The sequence below is a fragment of the Nycticebus coucang genome, chromosome 3, assembly GCF_027406575.1.
Source record: "Nycticebus coucang isolate mNycCou1 chromosome 3, mNycCou1.pri, whole genome shotgun sequence".
In the NCBI taxonomy this organism is placed as follows: Eukaryota; Metazoa; Chordata; class Mammalia; order Primates; family Lorisidae; genus Nycticebus; species Nycticebus coucang.
Window position 1 is genome coordinate 49,328,944 of NC_069782.1, and position 18,090 is coordinate 49,347,033.

The 18,090-nt window shown below is 39.1% G+C and overlaps 1 non-coding gene across 1 annotated transcript; it reads left to right on the plus strand.

Moving 5' to 3' along the window:
• Positions 1–5,359: 5,359 nt before the first annotated feature.
• LOC128582655 (U5 spliceosomal RNA) lies at positions 5,360–5,478 on the plus strand. Its single transcript, XR_008379102.1, has one exon. It is a non-coding gene; the product is annotated as a U5 spliceosomal RNA (small nuclear RNA).
• Positions 5,479–18,090: the final 12,612 nt, after the last annotated feature.

Below are 18,090 nucleotides of genomic sequence, written 5' to 3' on the forward strand. Positions count from 1 at the left end.
CTTCTGGCTGAAAAGTTTCAGCAGAGAGATCAGCAGTCATTCTAATGTTCTTCCCTTTGAAGGTAATAGTTTTCTTTTGCCTGGCCACTTTGAGAATTTTCTCCTTCATATTAACTTTAGTGAAGTTAATTATGACAGCCTCGGGGATGTCTTATTGGGGTAGCAGTCATTCTAATGTTCTTCCCTTTGAAGGTAATAGTTTTCTTTTGCCTGGCCACTTTGAGAATTTTCTCCTTCATATTAACTTTAGTGAAGTTAATTATGACAGCCTCGGGGATGTCTTATTGGGGTTGAGTCGTGCTGGGGTTCTGAAGCTATCTGCTATCTGAATTTCAGGTTCTCTAGGCATGTCTGGAAAACTCTCTTTCATAATTTCATGCAGAAGGGCCTCTGTGCCCAGTGAGGCCACTTCATCTGTTTCAGGAATTCCTATGAGTCGGATATTTGCCTTCTTCGAGTTATCCCAGAGCTCTCTGAGAGAGTGATCCATTTTTGCTCTCCATTTCTCTTCCTCTTTGAGAGTTTGGGAGCATTCAGAGGCTTTATCTTCAATGTCAGAGATCCTTTCTTCTGCTTGGTCCATTCTGTTGCTAAGGTATTCTACTGTATTTTTCATATCTTTGAGGTCTGCAAATTCTTGCTTCAGTGTGTCTAAGTCTTTGGTGGTTTGGTCTTTAAATTCGTTAAATTCTTGAGATAGCTTTTGAATTTCTCCACGAATTCCTAGTTCCATTTTGTTAATCTTGTTTGCCATCCAAATTCTGAATTCGATTTCTGACATCTCAGCCAGTTGTTTGTGAATGGGATCTTCAATTACATCTGCCACATCTTTTTTGGGGGGGGTTAATCTGTTCTGGTTATTCATGTTACCAGAGTTTTTCCATTGATTCCACCCCATGATTGTTTTATTCCCTTTGATTTCTCCCCTGGTGTTTTGTCGAGTACCCGTACAGTGCTGTGTGGCCTGAGATACTGGGGCCCTGTTTGGTGTAGAGGGGCTAAGTGGTTCTGTCTTTTTTTCAGCTGGTTTTTATTTGACCCTAGTGAAACAGTTGCTCTGGGTTGAAGTCTCTGCTGTGGAGAAATTCCAGCAATTAAGTCACCCCACGCACCACAGGCAACAAATGGAAAAGGAAAATCAAACCTTCCTACAACCACTCACCCAGCGCACCACCTGGATAGTCCCCAGGTGAGTGGTTCAGTTCAAAAGGTCCAAATCAATTGTCTCAGTCAGCAGCTGCCTTGGGTAGGAGAGTTCAAGAGGTCCCTGGGAACTGGATCACAGGGGTCTGGTGACTGCTCTAATATGGCTTGCTCCAGTGCTGCGTGGAGTTAGGAAGAGCCACCCAGTAACTAGATCAGTCTGGGAAGATTGATGCCTCCTTCCCCACTTTGCAGCTCTGTCCCAACCAGTTGCTGCTAGCCCCACAGGGCTGTGACCAGTCAGTTGTCTGCAATAAGCAGATACTCCAGGAGTTTGCACCTGCCTAAGTCAAAGGGTAGTCTGTGTCTGCTTGTCTAGGCCGCTACTCTCTGTCTTTATCCAGCAGGGGGTGGTGTGGCCTGTAAACCTCGGGCACTTGATGGAGGCTGGAGGTGTTCACTCAGTTCCAGCCCCACCCTTCGTTTATGTTACTGGGTGAACGGAACAACCCTGTGGGAGTTTGTTTCTGACCCTGCTAGATTCTTCTGCAGAGGAGAGGCTGATTTGAGTTCCCAGAACCTGTGCCTCAGGCCCTGTCTTTACTCCTGTGGGTTTGTATTCGCAGCACGATCAGTTGTCGGCTGTAGCCTCTTGGCCTCCTTTGTCTATAGGCTGGTGATCCCCTGAGGGCCAGGTGCATCTTAGGCTCAGTAAAGTGGTCCTCTGGATCAGCCCCACCCTGGGAGTTTCCTGGCTCTGCAGGTGTGTTTTCTAGTCCCCGTGTTCCACCCAGGTCAGTGCTGCCTCAGGCAAACCCTTTACTCACGGGGCCTGTGTTTCAGTCCCAGGTCTGTTCCATGGTGGTTGCCATCTGAGAAGATGCTTGGCCTCATCTGGTTGCCCAGGAAGACAGGAGGAGAGGCTATGGGATATCTGGGGGTGGGCCTTGTTATTGCTGAAGATGGCTGTTGCTCTGCAGCTTGGGGCACCACCGCTCCAGTGTAATTCCCTCTCAGCCGACCATCATCTCCTTGCTCCTTTGCTATAGAGTCAGCACTGGCCAGCTGCAGTCCAGGTCCTGTCTTCACCTCTCGAGAGTTCACCCAAGAATCTGGACTCCTGGGGGGACAGGTCTCCAGATAACGGAGTGAGAGTGGAGGGGAGTGTTAGGAGCTCAGAGTTGCAGGTCGTAACACCAAGCTCATTGAGACCAAATGAACAAATAAACAGATACAACGGTTACCAGGCACATGGGCCCATAGATACAGAGACAGACGGAAACACATAGACATACAGGCAACAGCCACGACAACAGCAATATAAGAACAACTGCAATAAAAATAGTGATAATCATAAAATAATTGAAAGAAAGGAAAAAAAAGAGAGAAAAAAGTGGTGTTAGTAGGGAATGTTAAATGAGAAGAAAGAAGAAATTAAAATTAGAAGACATAGAAATAAAAAATATATCTATATGAAAAGTAATAATAAAAAATTATCGAAATCTCCTCTAAGAAAATGGTGAGGAAAAAACAGACAAAAACAAAACAAACAAAAAAACCCACGAAAGCCAAAACAAAACAAAACAAAAAGGCACCAACTACAAAAATATTCTTGCGTGTAGAAATATACCTACAAATGTCTTTATGTCTGCTGTAGGGATCAACTTTTGTAGGAATATATTCATACTGTAATATACTTTCTGGACACCAGGTGGCGCTGTGAGTGGTTCCGAGACTTATACCTGATTTACAGTTTATATTGTTACCATGCTAACCACCTTCCAAGGCCCATCGCCATTTTGGAATTTCTGTAAAAGTTTGTCACCTAAGAATTGTGTAACCTTGGCTGTTCTTTTCCAGACAGCACTGGTGACCAACCTTCCCTATCAGTGCAGGTGTCCACGCTTAAGTCTTTCCACTCTGTTCCCAGGTTCTCCTGCAAACTGGCGACTGCAATCAGCTGTAGGGGGAGTGGTGCTGAATTTGCGTGGTCATTGGCTTGCTTGTGGTTTTATCTGCTGTAGCTGGGTCCCGGGACTGAAGCCAAGTTCGGGGCTTTAGCAGGTAAAGCTGGGTCCACGGCTTCAAGTCGGTTCCTGTGATTGGAGTGTTCGGGGGACATATTCTGAGTTTTGTGGTTCAGAGTTTTCCTTTTGGATTGGCCCGCCAGTTCGCGCACAGCCTGAACCGCCAGCCCCCTCCAACACCTGGAGGAAAGGTGCCCGCCCTTTTGGGTAGTTCAAAATGTCTGTTTCCCAGGCAGGATCCCTTCCCTTCAATTGTCCAACAGTTTGCCCACCTCCCCGGTGGTTTTGAGTGGCTCTCCTTACGGATGCCTCCCTCAGTTCAGGAATAATTATTTGTCAGTTGGGTTTTGTCAGCATTTACAAGCTGCTAACCTCCGTAGGGGAGAGGCCTGCTGGCCCTCACGGCCGAGCAGGGAAGAATCTCTACAACAGAGTCTGTGATTTTAAATTACCCCTCATATATAGCAATCCGCCAGTTCGCTAGGCATCTCCAGCTGTCTTTCCACTCCAATAATCCACACACGGGGAAGGTCCAGACCGCCTTTCCTCTCACCTGATGGCTTGGGAGAGGTGGGCTACACGTCTGTCCTGTCTGCCATCATGCTCCGCCCCCACAAATATCTATATATGACATTTAAATAATTTCCTTTTGCTCAGAGTCTATTGCTGGACAACTATTGTGATCCCTTGGGGGCATCAAAACAGCCTGTTTTTTCATGTTGCCACATTTCTTTTCTTTTTTTCTATTTTATTCAATCATAGCTGTATACATTAATTCAATCATGGGGTATAATGTGCTGGTTTTATATACAATTTGAAATATTTTCATCGAAGTGGTTAACATAGCCTTCATGGCATTGTATTTCTCTGATGATTAAGGATGATGATTATTGTGTTTAGACATTTATATTCTGCATTTAGTAAGTTTCACCTGTACCCTTCTAAGATGCACCATAGGTGTGGTCCCACCAATTACCCTCCTTCCACTTATCTTCCCCTCTCCTCTCCCTCTCCCCTTTCCCCATATTCTTGGGCTATAATTGAGTTATAGCTTTCATATGAAATTGGTTTCATAATAGGGCTGAGTACATTGCATACTTTTTCTTCCATTCTTAAAATACTTAGCTAAGAAGAATGTATTACAGTTCCATCCATGTAAACATGAAAGAGGTAAAGTCTCCATCTTTCTTTAAGGCTGCATAATATTCCATGGTGTACATGTACCACTACTTATTAATCCATTCGTGAGTCGATGGGAACTTGGGTTTCTTCCATGATTTAGCAATTATGAATTGGGCTACAATAAACATTCCAGTACAAATACCTTTGTTATAATGATTTTTGGTCTTCTGGATATATACCTAGTAGAGGTATACACTGGAGTATACTGGAGTTAGATGATATCTCAAAGTAGTTTTGATTTGCATTTCTCTGATGATTAAGGATGACGAGCATTTTTTCATAGGCTGTGCACCTGTCTTCTTCAGAGAATTTTCTCTTCAAGTCCCTTGCCCAGCCTGAAATGGGATCACTTGTTCTTTTCTTACTAAGATGTTTGAGTTCTCTGTGGATTCTGGTTATTAAACCTTTGTCAGAGACATAACCTGCAAATATCTTCTCCCATTCCGAGAGCTGTCTGCTTGCTTTACTTACTGTGTTCTTTGCTGTGCAGACGCTTTTTAGTTTGATCAGTCCTAGTAGTGTATTTTTGAAGCTGTTTCAATTGTCCTGGGGGTCATCCTCATAAAATATTTGCTCAGGCCAATTCCTTTAAGAGTTTTCCTTGCACGTTCTTTTAGTATTTTTATAGTTTCATGTCTTAAATTTAAATCTTTAAACCAGTGAGAGTCTATCTTAGTTAAAGGTGAAAGGTGTGGGTCCAGTTTCAGTCTTCTACAGGTTGCCAGCCAGTTCACCCAGCACCATTTGTTAAATAGGGAATCTTTTCTCCACTGAATGTTTTAATTGGCTTGTCAAAGATTAAATAATGGTAAGTAGCTGGGTACATCTCTTGGTTCTCTATTCTGTTCCAGACATCTACTTCTTTGTTTTCATGCCAGTACCATGCTGTTGTGATCACTATCGATTTATAGTATAGTCTGAGGTCTGGTAGCGTGATTCCTCCTGCTTTGTTTTTATTTCTGAGTAATGTCTTGGCTATTTGAAGTTTTTTTCTGATTACGTATAAAATATTCTGGTTTCTCTTCATATCATATAAATCTTTTGCCTTTTACTAAAGATTTCCGTGGAGAGTTCTTATGCTTGTTTCCTCTCATCTGGTATCTTTTCTTTCAGCTCAACACATAGACTTATGGTACACCTATTTTTTTTGCAGAGAACTTGGTTGCTCTGTGAGGAAAGGGAGATGTGCCTGGATGGTGTATCCGAGTCCTACTCCAGAAGATTGGCCAGACAGTAAGGGGAAAATGCACTGTTAGACTTTAACATTGTTACCCTTCTGTATTTCCCTATTTCCTTGAGGTTGTCACAGGTTGCTAAGCATGACAGGCAAACAACATGCAGCAGGCATGTGACATATGGTCAGTGCATAGCATTGTGTTCATTATCTCTACCCAAGTCTGTTGTTGGTGGGTTTCCCAGTTGGTGGTGGCAGGTGCCAGGGACTGTGGGTGAAATCTTTGTAGCAGGTTCTATGGCTGGGTGTGGCCAGGTCTTATGACAGCTGTGGCTGGAAGTGGTTGCCCGGGCAGCAGAAGTGGGTGCCAAATGCATTGATATTGGCTAGGCCTGGATTCCCCATTAGTACAGACTTGTGGTCCCCACTCATGGAGTATGTGTGAGTGCTTGGTCTCCCTGCTTCCTCCTGGCCAAGCAGCGGTCATGGGAAGATGGCAGCAAATGATTTGACTTCTAGGTAGATGCAATATTCTGGGCGTGTGACCTCACACTGGTGCCAACTGCTGTGTTGTGCCCAGGTTTCAAAAGCTAGCATGTCACCTCTATGCCTTATCTCTCAAATGATACCTCTGCATGGTTTCCAGCCAGTTCTCTGGATCAGAGTGGAGGCCAGCCATGGCAGAAGAGCCCTACTACAGATTCAATGTCAATGTTCACTAGGGAAGTAAAGAGCCCCAGGTTCTCTTCCCTCTCTCTCTTTTCCATGTGTGGATGCCTTCCCTGGTTATCTCTGATCCTGCTGAGCTGGTCAACCTCTTTTCTCTGCGTCACTCTCTGTGGATTTCCAATGCTCTCTCCTACACATTCAATCTGAAGGTGAATCAATCTCATAGCTACTTCAAATCTTTCCTAGCAGAGTATATATGCAGGCTACTTTTTGTTCATCATCTTGTCCTCTCCCCTCAATTCAACTTTTTCAAATGTTCAACAAAATCAAGTCTTGATTGAGTCTGATAAGAATACTTCTCCCCAACTATTCTTGATAGGGTTATTGGGCAATCCATATGATCTCCCAACCTCAGTTACAGGGGAGTGATGGAAACACTGATGTATGTTACTGTAACAATTTGACAAGTATTGATATGGTGCAGTGAAATGAAGATGGAATGTGAACTAATACATACTTGAATCTTCCCCTTAAAGTTTAAAGTATATACAATTCTGAACTTCTCTTAGTTTTGTGTTGTTTTATTATAAGATATTAGTTGCAGCAATTTAAAATAAATGTGAAACTTTAAAAAGATTGTGAGAGTGATATCAGCAAGATGGCAGAACAGGAGGTTATTTTAGCCCACCAACAGCAATCTAGTAGCCATACACACACAGAAGTGCCACATTGAGAAATTTGGGATCTGGGTAGAAGGATACTTCTCTCTGGGGAGAACCTCTGTGAAAAAGCCCTGATGGCAACTTTAATGATGATGCAGCATGATTCTGGCTGCTTTCCTAAAGCAGCCATGAACTTATGAACTCAGCTCAAACCCTGCTCAGTCACAGTCCAGCAGTCAGCTCCATCTTCAAAGGAAACTTGGAGAAGCCACACTCCTCCATAACCTTAATAATAGGTACACTGGACTTGGTCCTAATTGCAGTTTCTGAAGTAGTCTTGTAGCTCCAGTCTAAAGTGGTTTAAAATCAGCCCTGCTCATGCAAAAATAAAGTGACACTTATCCATGGCCCTAATAGGATGGCCACAAAATTCAGTGCCAACTGTGGACTCCGAATTGTTCCCGAGGCTCTAATCCAATGATGCTCTCTTAGTCTAAGAACACTCCTACCCACTCAGGTAACTAGCACAGCACACACTTGTTGAAACCCCTGGTACTAGGCCTCTTGACCTGGATCCTGATTGTGGATTCTGAAATGGTCTTAATACCTGGCTCAGCTCCATTCTAACAGGAGTCTGGTGGCAATTCTGCTTGCCTAAGGTCCCAGTGAGGTACACACACATTTTCAGTCTGAGTAACAGATTTACTAAAATTAGAACCAACTATGAATCCTGAAGGTTTCCTGTGACCTGGCTCTAGTCCCATTTTACTAGAAATTTTACTAGTAATTCTGGAAATAGACCCATCAGTTTTAATATTATAAAAGAAGATCTTTATGTGCCCACACTACTTTGTAACAAGAAGAGGGAGTAGCTCCTTTGAATACATAAATACCAACACAAAGATCACATGGAACCTGGTACACATGGCACCAACAAAGGAAACGAATATCCCTCTGGTAAATTATCCCGAAGAAATGGAAATCTATAAATTGCCTGTCATAATTCAAAATAGTATTTTTTTATTTTTATTTTTTAAGGATGCTCAGTGATCTATAAGAGAATACAGGTAGATAACTCAAAAATCAGAAGAAAAAATGAGAAAAATGAAAAGCTCAACCAAGAGATAGACATTATAAAATAAAACAAAACAGAAATTCTGGAGCTGAGTAATAAAATGAATTAAATGAAACACATAACATATTTCCTAGAAGCACACTGAGTGAAGTTATCTAGTCAGAGGAAAAAAAAAATAGAAAGAAAAAGAGTGGAAAAGCCTGTGACCCTTATAGAACACCAACACATAACTCAATATTTGCATTATGGGAATTTTAGGAGGAGAAAAGAGAAAGTGAAGAAAGTGACAGAAATGTTATCTAGGTACTGATCTAGGCAAAGAGTTTATGAAGGAGATTCCAATGGCACTTACAGAAACAATGAAAATAAATTAATGAAATTGTATTAAATTTTAAAGCTTCTACACAGTCAAGGACATTTGACGATTTACCTTGTAAATTGAACACGAACTTAATTGGCTATCGACATGAATAGACATTTCCCAAAAGAAGACATAGAAAGGGACAAGTTTATGTAAAGTTGCTCAACATCACTAAGTATCAGGGAAATGCAAATGAAAACCAGAATGAGATATCATATCAACACATTCTACCATAGCTATTATCAAAAAGACTAAGGAGAACTGTTGGTTAGGGTGTCAAGAAAAGGGAACCTGACTTTGGATAATAATTTAAATTGCCACTAGTGAAAACAGTACAAAAGTGCTTCAATAAACAACAACAACAACAACAAATAGAATTACAATATGAACTGGCAATTCCACTTCTGTGTATATATGCAAAGGAAATGAAATCAGTATTTCAAAATTCAAATGAATTTCATGTTCACTGTAGCATTTTCCCCAATAACTAAAAATAGAAAAAGTAGCCAGGTGTGGTGGTAGACACCTGTAATACCAGCTTCTCAGAAGACTGAGGCAAGAGGATCCCTTGAGCCCAGGAGTTTGAGGTTGCAATGAGCTATGATGCATGACATGCTAGCCTGGGAAATCAAAGAAAAAAAAAAAAAAAGAAAAAGAAAAAATAGGAAAAAAGAAATTTGCTGAGAGAGATGATCTTACATGTTCTCAATCCAAAAAGTAAAGGTAATTACATGAGGTGATAGACATGATAATTAATCTGATTATGGTAAATAGTTTACACTGCATACATACATCATAACATCAGTTTTTACAGCTTAAATATAACCATTTTATTTGTTAAGTGTTCCTCAATAAAGCTAAAAAGGGGGGGGAAGATAGCTTGTGAAATTGATAGCCAGTGGTAGTCACATACTAATATATCTTTAACAAATTTTGTTTTATTCAAATTTTCAAATTGAACTGGGTGTTGAATATAAGTAATTAACTAGATATGATTTTTGCAGCTTTCAGCCTTGCCATACCCTTGTGATATAACATTTTAGTTTTTTTCTTTTTAGTATAAAATATGAAGTTTTATTTAAAAATGAATCACATGATTTGAGTCTGTCTCCCATAGTTCACGTATTGCAAATTTTACTTCCAAATGCAACCATGTTGAGAAGTGGAACTTTTAAGAGATAATTAAGTCATGAGGGCATGAGTGAATTAAGGTCATCACCTTGAAAGTGGGATCATTATCGTGAGTATGTTTGTTATAGAAGCGAGTTTAGCCTTCTCTTGCTCACACTCACACCGTCCTTCACACGCGTTCTCTTTCCTTTCTGCTTTCCACCACGGACTAATGCAGCAAGAAGGCCCTTATCAGACATGGCTTCTCAATCTTGGGTTTCCCAAACTTCATAATTGTGATCTTAATACGTTTTATGTTCATTATAAATTACTCAGTGTATGATATTTTGTTATGGAAGCAAAAAAATAAACTAGGACAGAAAATTTGTATGAGAGGTGAAGAAATTGTAATACTCACCTGAAAAGGGGAAGCAGCTTTGGAAGTAGGTAATAGATAGAAAATAAAACAGTTTTTATGTGAATACTTGGAAAAAAAAATGTATATTGCTGTGAATGGAGAAGTAAGGGTAATTCTGAGGAGAGCTCAGATGAAAATAGCTGTAGGGAAAATCTTAGAAACTTCTTAGAAATTATTTAGGTGGTCATAATCAAATGCAGAAATATGGATAGTAAGGGCTATTTTGAAGAGGTATCATATTGAAATGAGGACTATACAATTGGAAGCTGAAGTAAAGAACATCCTTGTTAAAATTTGGCAAAGAATTTGGCTGAATGGTGTCCATGCTCTTGAGCTTTATAGAGAGTGGAATTTAAGATATGTGGTGGAATAAATGTCTACGCAAAATATTGGAATAGCCTTGTTTCTACTTTAAATTGTATATAATAAGATACAAGAAGAAAGAGGTTATTTAAAAAAATGATTTTACAATTGGAAAGGAAGCAGATCCCCAAGACAGTTACATTAATCAGTTATATGTAAGCATGCCACATTGTATATCAAATCAGCATATTGTTGTCCATAAATGCATTAATGTACACGGTTATGATTTAATAAAGAATTAAAAAAAATAAAAGGGAAGCAGAGAAGAATTATATGGACAATTCACAGCTTGACCTTTGAACATGATGTTTTAGAGGCAGAAGAGAGATCTCAGCATTAGCTTCCTTGTCTTACCTCAGAACATTGCTCCTTATGATTGGGTAAAGCTTTCATTGGCCTTCCCTACTTTGGTGAAAGCAGTTCCAGATATGAATGTTTTATACTCGGGAGGAGACAAGCTATGATCCTTAGCAATATCCCTGTGGTATAACTCTGCAGGGCCTAAAAGTGCACTAGCTATGGGGCCATACAGGTCTCCATTTAGGTTTCAAAGGATGTGGTATACATCCTGCAGGCCCAGGCAAAGATGTACTGCAGGGGTGGAGAGAATGTAAAGAGCTCCCACTAGGACAATGCCGAGAGAAACTGGGATCAGAACTGCCACAGTCTCCACCAGGCAAAGCCATAGGGGTGGTTACTGAGCCCTTGGAAGCCCAATCCCCATGCCAGTGTGTCCCAGATGCAGAACATGGAGTCAAAGGGTTAAAAGAGATTAATCTGCAGCCTTAAGACTTAATGTTTTTCTCCTTGATGAGTTATGAACATACTTGGTACTAGTTACCTGTTTCTTCTTGCTTATGTTTCCCTTTCAGAAGGTGAATGTCACTTCTGTACCTGTCCCACCATTGTATTTTAAAATTAGATAATGGGGGCGGCACCTGTGGCTCAAGGACTAGGGCGCCGGTCCCATATGCCGGAGGTGGTGGGTTCAAACCCAGCCCCGGCCGAAAAAAAAACAAACAAACAAAAAAAAAAAACAAAATTAGATAATGGGTTTTGATTTACTAGGTTCACAGCTGGAAAGAAACATGCCTTAGAATGAGTAGTGCCGCATCCAATGTAGATGAAACTGTGGACTTTACAGTTGATGCCAGAGCAAGTTAGGAGATTTTGAGGGGTCACTCAAATGAAATTAGTACATTTTGCATATGAAAGAACGTGAATTTGAAGGGCCAAGATAGAATATTATGGTTGGAATGTATTTCACAAAGTTCATGTGTCGGAAGCTTACTCCCCAGTGAAATAGCACTGAGACGTGGAATCTTTAAAAGGTGATCAGGAAATAGGAGCTCTGCCTTCATGAATGGATTGATGTCGTTTTCATGGGAGTAAGGTAATTTTCATTAACGGGTTTGTTATAAAAGCCCTCTCTTTCTCTTGCTCTCTCTAGCTCTCTTCTGCTTTCTGCCATGGGATGGTGCCACAAAAAGGCACTCACTACATGTAGCCCCCCATTCATGGATTTCCCAGACTCTAGAACCAGGAGACAAATACTTTTTTTCTTTATAAATTACCCAATTTGTGGTATTCTGTTATAGTAGCTCATAATGGAATAAGAAAATGGAATGCTACACATGCACCAAAGTTTATTTTGCTATTTTCTCAAGGAAAAAAATATATATGTATATACATGTGCATATATGTGTGTGTGTGTATATACACATATATATACACACAAATACACACACAGTATATAAATATAAAATTGTATATGTGCTTTTGATTATCAAATTACTGTATTCCGTATTTATTTATAGGAAATATTTTTGAACTATCACTGAGCAAATCTAATGAAAATTCCTGAAATATTTCAAAATGAAACTCCAAATAATAATCTGAACCTGCTTTCATATTGCTATGGCATCTTGACAATTTGTTAATACCAAATTCTAACAAATGTGTTTGGGTTTTTTTCTAAGATTGAAGTGTTCTGTCAGCAACACTTCAGGAGATCGAGAATCTGTGATTTTTCTCTATTTTGCTGGTAATTATAAACAGGAGGTAGTCACAGCTCAACTACTTGTGATAGGTATGTGCTTGGTTTGAGGAGGAGGTTTGCTCTGAAAAAAAAAAAAAAAGTTAAGCTATTATCCATGGTGTAAGAAAATGCCACCTAGTACAAATCTAAAAGTTTTTCAATTAAGCCAAGTAATTAGATTTTGGAATGTCTCCAATGAACTTCTACTAAACAATCTAAACTGTGAAATTTGATGCCACTTTGAAAAAGTTTGTGTAAAAATTATAAATAAAAATAAGCCGGAATAGAAAATGTCTAGTAAATGCACTCATGATAAATGCGTTCCAGGACCAGAGACAGAAAATATGTTTTCAAAATTTCTCAAGCAAAATATTTCCTAATGAACTTTACCATGGAACTATATGTATGAAACCAGTATAACTGAATAGTGACGGTGACATTTTCAAAAACATACTATGCCCCTCTGAAGTAGAACAGTCTTTACCCTTACGATGTTGTACACCACTGTGTGGTGGAATGCAGGTCTTCACAACATTACACCATTATCTTTTTGAACAATATTTTTGCAATTATAAAAACAAAATCAGTCATGTTTTGATATTAGATTAGGTAACAAGAAAATATTGAGCAAATAATAACAAATAATAAATACTACTTCTTCATAGGGGTTAAAGACAAACTTATATATGATTTTCAGATACTCTAATATCTTTAAGAAGTAAATTAGAGAAGATTTCTTATATTAAGTTATGAGTTAAAATAAGAGCTACTGTTATAGTATTCCTTTAAACTTAATTCAACATTGGAATTGTCTAATGGTATGTTCATCTTTATGTTCCTCCTACCTGTACTTTTTTATATCTTTTTACATTTACTTTCTTGTCTTTTCTTAGAAGGAAAACAGGAGAGAGTTAAGGGTTTGGGTATATGATTAATCAGCTACTCTGTTCCAAATATCTAACACTGCAGTTCTGTGCCATCAAAGAGCACTAACATTAGCAATAATGAGAAATTTTAAACAAAATAAAACCGTATTTATTATTATAGCCCAGAAGTCCTTTCATGATGGACTATAAGAAGACATTTGAAATCATTAAAACAAAAATGCCTCCTAATCAAGAAAGAACACTCTTCAAATGCCCCATGCCATGAAGAATGTAGTATTAGAGGTCACAAGCAGTCTCTGGAAGTTCCCTTACCACACCCCAGACACTAAACATTCAGATTCCTGAACATGCCCCGCAGTGTTCCTGTGTATCACTCAGAAACGGAAAGATGTGCTAGGGGCAGGAGTACGTGGAGTGCCGAAGTAAAACGGTACCTCACACTCACACAGAGTCTTAGCAGACAGGTGGGGAGTGTGAGGAATGAGACATGCATTAATTTGTACAATGCTGTGAAACATCCTTTTACACTCTGAAGTACCAAAATGAAAAAAAAAATAAAAAATAAAAAACAAAGTTTGAATGAGAAGGAAAAGCAAGTATAAAAACATTAAACATAGCTATTGCTAGTAATACTTTCCATACTGTTTTATTTTTCCTTTTTTTTTTTTTTATGAGGCAGAGTCCCACTATGTCACCCTCAGTATAGCATACTGTGACATCACAGCTCACAGCAACCTCCAACTCTGGGGCTTAAGCAATTCTCTTGTCTCAGCCTCCCAAATAGCTGGGACTACAGGCATCCACCACAACACCTGGCTATTTTTTTGTTGCAATGGTTTAGCTGGCCCAGGCCAGGTTCAAACCCACCACCCTTGATGTATGTGGCTGGTGCTGTAACCACTGTGCTATGGGCGCCTACTTTTCCTTTTTTTTTTTTTTTTTCTTTAAGTAAATTAATTTCAGGTTAATCTGAGGCTACCAACAATCAGGTCAAAATATTTGATTTTGTTGGGTAGAGTCCCTCTTGTGGTGACGTCCCACACACAAAAAGTTCTTGATTAAAAGACAATGATAACCTGACACGGAGCTCTACAACAAAGGTGATTTTGCACCATGTATGTTTATATGCTAGATTAACGTCTGAGATTTCTGTATGCACTAAAGAAATGGAGAAAAATGGCCATGGCTCACTAGCATGTCACCCTGCCCGTCCTTTGGCTCTGACCTCCACCTGAAGACAGAAAGTTATAAGATCATAAAACTTTTCTACAGACAACTCTCTCAGCTGGACTCACCCTGCCCTGAAAACAGCCGAGTGTTTCTGTGCTTCATCACTGAAGCTGGATCCTGTGTTTTCCAAATGTTCATTGACCTGTCAGTACTTGTCATTAATAATTTTTCATTAACCAAGGTGTTAGTGAGAAGCAGATGCTTCTCCTACAATAATGCTACCAACGTATAATGCCTTTGCCCTTTATGACCTACAAGGTCTGAAAGCCAAGAAGTTCAAGGACAAATTCTGGGTCAGGATCATGGACTATACTATATCGATCAGTAAGACTAGCCCTCCTACAGAACTACCTCTTTTCAGTAGGAAAAGGCTGGCAGATTGGAGGAATTCAGACTCAAGCTAATTTGTTCTTATATTGTTATTTTTTCTACAAAGAACACATCATTTGGGTGTGATGGCTCATACCTGTAATCCCTGCACTCTGGGAGGCTGAGGCTGGTGTGGATTGCTTGAGGTCAGGGGTTCGAGAGCAGCCAGTGTTAAGAGGAAGGCCCTGGTCTCTACTGAAAAATAGTAAGACTAGCTAGGAGTTATGGAAGGCACCTGTAGTCCCAGCTACTTGGGCGCCTGAGCCCAAGAGTTTGGAGTTGCTGAAAGAAACTCAGAGAAGAGCTACACAATGAGGATCAGGAGACCTGTAAGAAAGCCAATGGTCATTTTTTCCCTTCCTTTTTAAGGAAACCCAATTTTATTCAGAATGTGAATGAATAGATTGCTTCAAAATTTATTGTTTTCTAGCTCTCTCCAGAAGCTAGAAATGTTCATGTAATATAGTTATTTGTTTGGGAGTAAATATTTGTTTCCTTAAGAAAAAAAAATCCCTAAAGAAAACGAACCCAGTGAGCACATATTTTCCTCTTGCCCGGAATAAGGCTGTAATGCTGGAAGTAGAACAGCTGTTTTGCAACCTCAAGGTGATATGTATGTTCTCACGAAGGCAAATTGAAAATACAGGAATCAGTACCTAATAGTATTGTGGTTCACTTTACTAGTCTCATTATGTGAGACATATAAAACTCTACAGCAGAAAGACATAATTAATTGCTCTAGGAGACTCATGTCACTAAGTATAAGATAATGAGAACCAGACATTCTAAGGTTATAGCTAGTCATTGTATCCTCAAGAACTGCAAGTCTCCCTGAAGATGTCACAGATAAATAAATAATTATACCTTTGTAAGATAAATTCTGTAATAGCTATGCGATACTGACATTGTACGTCACTAGCTTGGCACGAGTGAATGTATCTCAAAGGAGGTAAAATTTGAACAATGACTTGAAGAATAAGAAATTTTTCAACCAATCTTGAGGAGGTAAGGAACAGGTGGTTGGGGAGGGAAATCCAGGCAGGGAGCCAGGTCTGTGAAAAGGCACAAGGTCTTACAGAAAGATGGGGCAAGGTAGATGTAAGTTATTTTAGGGCAACTGGAGTCTTTTGTGCACATCCAAAATAGTGAAAATTTGGCAAAACTGTGTTAACACATGAGGTGCATGCTTTGATTAATTGTACTATTTCTTATTTGAGAGATAAACAACTTTTAATTCAAAAAATCGATCAATCAATTAAATAAAGTGTGGGATAATAAAAAAGAAGATATGTACATTGTTTGGGGCGTATAATTCATTGTATACTTAAAAAAAATGGTCAGAAGATAAGCTGAGTCTGAGAACAAAGGCCAGATGTTGAAGAGCAGGACAGGCCATGCTCAGGAGTTTGGGCTTCATCTCATAATCAGGATTCTAAAACTGAAAGCCCACAGGAGAGTCCTTGTTTGGTTTGACAAATGCAAAGTTTTATAACTTTAAATTTGGAAATTTTTAGGTAGAATATGCTGCATATTCTTGAAAAGTATAGGTGTGCAGAAATAAGTAGAAAGTAGATATTTTATATGAAGAAAGGCTTGAGTGCATGTAAGCAGAATAAAAAAATCAATCTTGAGCGCAAGGGAGAGAAAAAGAGAGAGAAAGATGAGAAAGACGAGCAAAGGTGAGAGGGTGTGAGAAAAAGTCCAGTTTACCCTCATATTCACCCAAACTAAAATAAAAAGAAAAGAAAATTACAGTTAGACAGAAAAAGTAAGGTTTGGAGTTCTATTATAGCACAGAGTGACTGTAGCAAATATCAATGTAGTGAGTATTTCAAGGTAGCTAGTAAGAGATTATGAATGTTGCCACAAGGCAATAATAAATGCTTAGCATGATGAATGTGGTAATTTCCCTATATTTGATCCTTATACATTGTATAATAACAATAAAACATTCAACAGTACCCCATCAAAATGTCCAATGATTATATCTCAATTATAAATAAAAATTAATTAAGAAGAATATGTTCCAGCTCCATCCATGTAAACATGAAAGAGGTAAAGTCTCCATCTTTCTTTAAGGCTGCATAGTATTCCATGGTGTACATATACCACAATTTATTAATCCATTCGTGGATCGATGGGCACTTGGGCTTTTTCCATGACTTAGCAATTATGAATCGGGCTGCAATAAACATTCTGGTACAAATATCTTTGTTATAACGTAATTTTTGGTCTTCTGGGTATATACCTAGTAGAGGAATTATAGGATTAAGTGGCAGATCTATTTTTAGATCTCTAAGTGTTCTCCAAACATCTTTCCAAAAGGAACATATTAATTTGCATTCCCACCAGCAGTGTAGAAGTGTTCCCTTTTCTCCACATCCACACCAACATCTCTGGTTTTAGGATTTTGTGATGTGGGCTAATCTTACTGGAGTTAGATGGTATCTCAAGGTAGTTTTGATTTGCATTTCTCTGATGTTAAAGATGATGAGCATTTTTTCATATGTCTGTAGGCCGAGCGCCTGTCTTCTTCAGAGGTTTCTCTTCAAGTCCCTTGCCCAGCCTGAAATGGGATCACTTGTTCTTTTCTTGCTAATACATTTGAGTTCTCTGTGGATTCTGGTTATTAAACCTTTGTCAGAGACATAACCTGCAAATATCTTCTCCCATTCTGAGGGCTGTTTGCTTGCTTTACTTACTGTGTTCTTTGCTGTGCAAAAGCTTTTTAGTTTGATCAGGTCCCAGTAGTGTATTTTTGAAGCTGCTTCAATTGCCCAGGGCGTCCTCCTCATAAAATACTCGCCCAGACCGATTTCTTCAAGGGTTTTCCCTGCACTCTTTTCTAGTATTTTTATAGTTTCATGCCTATTCTTCTTAGTAAAGTATCTCAAGAATGGAAGAAAAAGTATCCAATGTACTCAGCCCTACTATGAAACTAATTTATGGCTTTCACATGAAAGCTATAACCCAGTTATAACCTAAGAATATGGGGAAGGCGGAGAGGGAGGGGATGGAGGGGGGAGGATGGGCAGAGGAAGGGTGATTGGTGGGATTACACCTGCGGTGCATCTTACAAGGGTACATGTGAAACTTAGTAAATGTAGAATATAATTGTCTTAACACAATAACTAAGAAAATGCCAGGAGGCTATGTTAACCAGTGTGATGAAAAAGTGTCAAACCGTTTATAAAACCAGTGTATGGTGCCCCATGATCTCATTGATGTACACAGCTATGATTTAATATTAACAAAAAATAAATAAATAATAAAAATTAATTTTTAAAAAGACTGTAGAAAGAAAATCCAAGGAAAGACTTTCTCTTTAATAGGTATTTAATAAATTTAATTTTACAGATAAGAATTTTTATAGTTAAAAATG